The following is a 5,432-nucleotide window of genomic DNA, read 5'->3' as shown; positions in this document are numbered from 1 at the left end:
AGAAGATCCACATATCATGCTTGCTACTTCACTTGAGGTTTTATTATAACTTTCTAACATACATTAACAGCACCCACGACGTTGGTTCATTATTGACCGGTCCATGCCAGCTATCCTTGGAGATCGATATCACAATTTTTTTAATTTTAATCTTCAATTATTTTAGACTAAATTATAAATTTGGTCCTTGTCAAATTGCCAACTGTCCTTGGTGATGAAGGTTCTTATATATATTACAAAGTTTAAATGTTTATTTACAATTATTTTAGATGAAGACGTTGGCAAACTAACTACACACAAGTTGTTAGATGACAAAAAGTAAAGCTTTTTCTTTTTATTAGCTAATAAGCTAGCCGTGTAAATAGGGTGGAACATAATCACTAAAACCATGGAGACCGAAACAAAAGCTTCAAAACATAATTAAATATGCAAGTTTAATTTAGTTCAAAGGCAGGACATATCGAAGATTTAAAAAAGAAAATTATTCTCTCGTTTGGCCACTTGTTATATTCTCATTCAATTTTTAAATGTCATTTTGTGGTTATTTTTAATTAATTTTTTTTTCCACAATCATTTTAAAAAAAGAATTATTTTATTAAATTTCACATAATATTTCAATGTAACAATTGCAATAAATGTAGTAATAAATTGATATCAATTTCATTAATAAACTTACATATTAATTTTAAAATTCCTAAAATTAAAGTTCATTAGTTTCTTTTCTTTATTTCAATTATTTATTTAAATTTAAAAGATAAAAAAAACATTTCCATTATAATAATTCATTATTTTTCTTATTTTCTTATAAATTCAAATTTCTCAAATATTTTTGCCTTTATATTTAACTTTTTTTTTAAAATTAACTCATGTAATACATGAGCTTCACAACTAGTTATGAAATATTTTCACATCGTTTATCAAAATGGACATTGCGGACTTTTTACGGTTTTTTAAGATTGAGTTTGGACTAATTGGGACTTTTTGAAATCAAATTTTGACCAACACTCTTGGACAAAAAACATTAAATACATATACATATTATTATTATTATTATTATTATTATTATTATTATTATTTTAACCTTTTGTTTATAGTAGTATGAAGTTAAAGAAGAAAACATGTAAAATTAAGACTAAAAACTTTGAGAAATGTAGGATCAATTAAAAGTTTACACATTTATGAGTTTTATAATTAGCAAAAGGAAAATAAGAACTACTTTTTTTTTTTGAACCGGCTCCTAAGCTAACAACACCTATTTCACCTATGTCCACGACGGGACTTGAACCCTCGACCTCAAAGAAGGAGGGTACCACCTGATACCGTTGGGCTACAAGCCCTTTGGTGCAAATAAGAACTAGTAAAGTGATAAATTACATTAAAGTCAAATCGAATTATAACACATTAAAACCTGGGAAATATTTAAGGCCAAAAATATAAAAAGAGTAAATTACACGAATTATCCCTATGGTTTTGGGTAGTCTACGCGTTTGGTCCGTATAAATTTTTTTTTTTAACTCGGACCATCCTTATAATTTTTTTGTACTACGCGTTTGGTCCGTAGTTGAAAGACCCCAACTTTCGTATTTTTGAAAGACCCAAACTTTCATACTTGATAATATAGTTACGCCAAAACATGCTACTTGCATATTCATAAAAAAATATTTTACATTGACAAAGTGATTACAAACGACTGGATACAAACCGACTATTACAAAGTGTTATATATATTACACAACTACCCATGATACTATACTTTTATACATACATGATCCCTAAATACAAAAGTAATATTACAACTATTCTTAACCTTCCAACAGTATATGACTATACTGATTACTTATCTCTTGCAAATTTGTTAAACATTAAGAGGGTAAGCGGTGGCGCTTAGTGAATTCAATAACAGATACAATATAATCTTATGCCATATATATATATATATATATATATATATATATATATATATATATATATATATATATATATATATATATATATATATATATATATATATAACAGAAGCAAAGATGAATGATAACAACAATAGCATATGCATATCATATGTCAGGCCAGGGCCGGTCCAAACGTATATGGGGCCCAGGGCGAAAATTAAAAAAGGGCCCCTTAAAGACAAATATAATAAATATTTAAAAAAAATATCATTTATTCTTCATTATAAACGCGTTCAATTATGTCACACCCCAAACCGGAACGGCGGAAACGTTCGAGGGCGGATGACGTCATGTATAGTATCACAACAATTGAATAATAGTAATCCAAGCAACAACAACCATTGTATTAATAGTATAATGTTTACATTGTTTTCGAATCATAAACAAATGACTCCAAAAGTAAATAACAAGTAAAGACTCAAAGCCACTATGCTCCATCTTCTTGAACCCTGTGCGTATTCCTGTCTACTAGAGTCCTGAGAATACAAGTAGGTTTTGAAAGAGTATCAGCATTAAAGCTGGTGAGTTCATAAGCATTTTTTTTTAGAAAAACCAGTTCCTTGTTCTTTGTAAAACGTGATGTGTTTCTCTAGAAAATTTTGTATTTTCTGATGTGATGAATGATAACTAAAATGAATCGTACCAGTTTACTTCTACGAGTACTTAGTGTATACATGTCATATACGATCCAGATCGAACAGATAATCAATTGGGTGATTCTTCCCTAAGTCCACAACCAAACAAGGAACAGAAAATGAGGCAGAAGCCACTCATCCCATTGGTTGTCGGATCCTTATGTATATAACCCTGTTGTATTCACTAGATACCTACAAAGTTAACTGTATTATTCCCTTGAAAACTGTTGAAAGTGTTCCCTAAGAAAATCCTATATTTTCTTAATATGAATTATGATGTTACCAGTTACTTCTATATCCACTTAGTTTATACAGGTTATATATAAACCAAAATCGAACAGACAATGGATTGTATAGATTTGCCCTAAGCCCACAACCAAACAAGGAAAAGGAAATGAGGCGGAAACCATACATTCCACTATCTATCGGATGTTCTTCATATATATAACCCTATTGTTTAAACTAACGAATGGTAGAAATAACAATGATTGCTCATTAGTTAGATGATAAACCGTTTGTTTGTAAAACACTGATGTTTACCCTGGAAAATCCTATATTTTCCATGAAAGTAAGTTGTTGTCTAATTGATCCAAAACTGAAAAGTACAAGTATATTCCCATACTTAAGTTGCAAAGTGTAGCTTTATTACCAAATAAAACTAGTTAAAAGTGTGTATGTTCTGTAAACCGGTAGTGACGTTAATACCCTCCTGTGTTTGCTTGGTATATACGAGTTATAGAAGTTTACATTGAACAGACAGTCGATTAGGTGATTATGCCCTAAGCCCACAACCAAACAAGGAACAGGAAATGGGGCAGAAATCACACATCCTACTGCATGTCAGATGTTAACTTCATATCACTCTTGTGCATATGCCAAGTAATCACATAGTTATATACCCTAGAGACTGTTTGTTAAGCATATTATTACGTGAACAAGTCGTTGTTTAACCCTGTTAGTTCTTATAACCATACTATGGACGATAACATTACGACGTAGTTCGAACGTCGTGAACTGAATGATGTTTGTCACCCTATGTTGACTGTAGCTAATAGTCAGGGTGCGGGATTGTCACTCCCATATAGATCTATACACAAACTCATTCTCTCCATCCAGGAGACTCTGGTTATAAGGGGTAGACTTCTCCGAAGACGTGTCTCACAATTTGGTTCTCTCAACAAATTTACTAATAATACAATGAAAATCCTTCATATAAACAGTATGTGTGTGTCCTTGTAAAAGTAGTACGTTCGTTCCATAAACTATACTTGATGTAGTTTAATAGTTTGTTTTCGTGTTAAAATTTGTGTTTGTGAAATAGTTATGTCTAAGCATGTTTTGTGAATTATTTGTAATTCTAATAGCATTAATGTTTGTTGTGTTTAATATGTTTCATGTTCAATAGCATGTTAACGGTAAGAAATATAATACCAAAATTATATTTTTAAACACAAGATTACTTGTGTTTTACTTGTATCCTCCCCCCTGAAAACATTGAAAAAACTCGGAAAATATGGGGGTATGAACTCACCGTTAGTTGTGCAAGCGTTGAATCAACGAACTGGAAATGAAGACCCTCGAGCTGTTGTACGCGATACTTAACGGAATCCTAATACAATTAAATACATATATGAATCTAAATTAGCGACTGCGTTAGATAAAGTGTTAGAAAAACACTTGTTTTTGGTTTAGCAATGTTACTTGGACTCGATCGAATCGGGGAAAGCGGGTTTTCAGCCAAGTTCACCACCTAAGGAGGGTTTACGACCGTGAACAACCTCTTGAAGGGTTTACGGCCTTTGAAGGTTTGAAGTGTGTACGGTCGTAAACTCAAGAACAAGTATGTTGGATTCAATGAAAACGTGTTTTAGATTCTCCAAAACAACCTCCAGAGGTGATTCTTGATGATTTTCGAAAGAAATGAGGGTGTTTCGGGTGTTTACGGTCGAGAGGTTTAGAGAGAGTATGAGGGCGTTTCCGGCCAGCAAGGTGTAAATGAAGGGTAGGGGCTCATATTTATAAGGGGGTTCCATGGTCGGTGGTGGGGCCACCTGTTGTTGGCCGTAAACAAATGTACGGCCGTAAACAGGTGTACGGCCGTAAACCTCACTTTAAAACTAAAAGGAAACTCGGGTTTTTCGCGTGATTTTGGTTCCGACTCATATATATAAATTTCAATTATATACTAAATGATTTTCCAAACCAAAGGAATTTGACGGGACTCAATAAAGTTCAAATTTTATTGACGGAATCGGGCTAATATTTACGGAAAAATATTCGGGTTGTCACAAATTAGCAATAAAAAGCAAGCCAAATTGTTTATATTTTGAGCTAGTTTGAGTTTGAACCAACTTTAGGCCCTAAAAATCATTTAGTTAATAATTATATATATATATATATATATATATATATATATATATATATACACACACACACACACTACACAACCCATAAATTTTGGGCCCCCTGGAGACGTGGGCCCTGGGCGGTCGCCCGCGTTGCCCACTGTCTGGACTAGCCCTGTACATAGTCATACTAGCACATAAAGAAAACATACGCAGTACCATGTGTTCTAGTCCTAAGGCTTCGCATATCATGGGTTACGCCCCTACTCATCATGATGAGATATGGAACCCGTGCACACTTCGCTAGTGGTGAGATACGGGCCCCCGACTACACTCACTTCCCTATGCAGGCACATACAAGTATCACACACATAACAAGTATAACTAAACATGCACATAGTCATCAGGTACCACCCGAAATCGAACCATAGTCCGGAAAGAATACATATAATCATTCCTCAGGGACCACCTGGCATTGAAATGTAGTCTGGAATACATACAAC

This window comes from Lactuca serriola, chromosome 1 (genome assembly GCF_051521515.1).
Source record: "Lactuca serriola cultivar US96UC23 chromosome 1, Lser_US96UC23_V15, whole genome shotgun sequence".
NCBI lineage: Eukaryota > Viridiplantae > Streptophyta > Magnoliopsida > Asterales > Asteraceae > Lactuca > Lactuca serriola.
The sequence above is the reverse complement of the archived record's forward strand: the minus strand, read 5'-3'. Positions refer to the sequence as shown.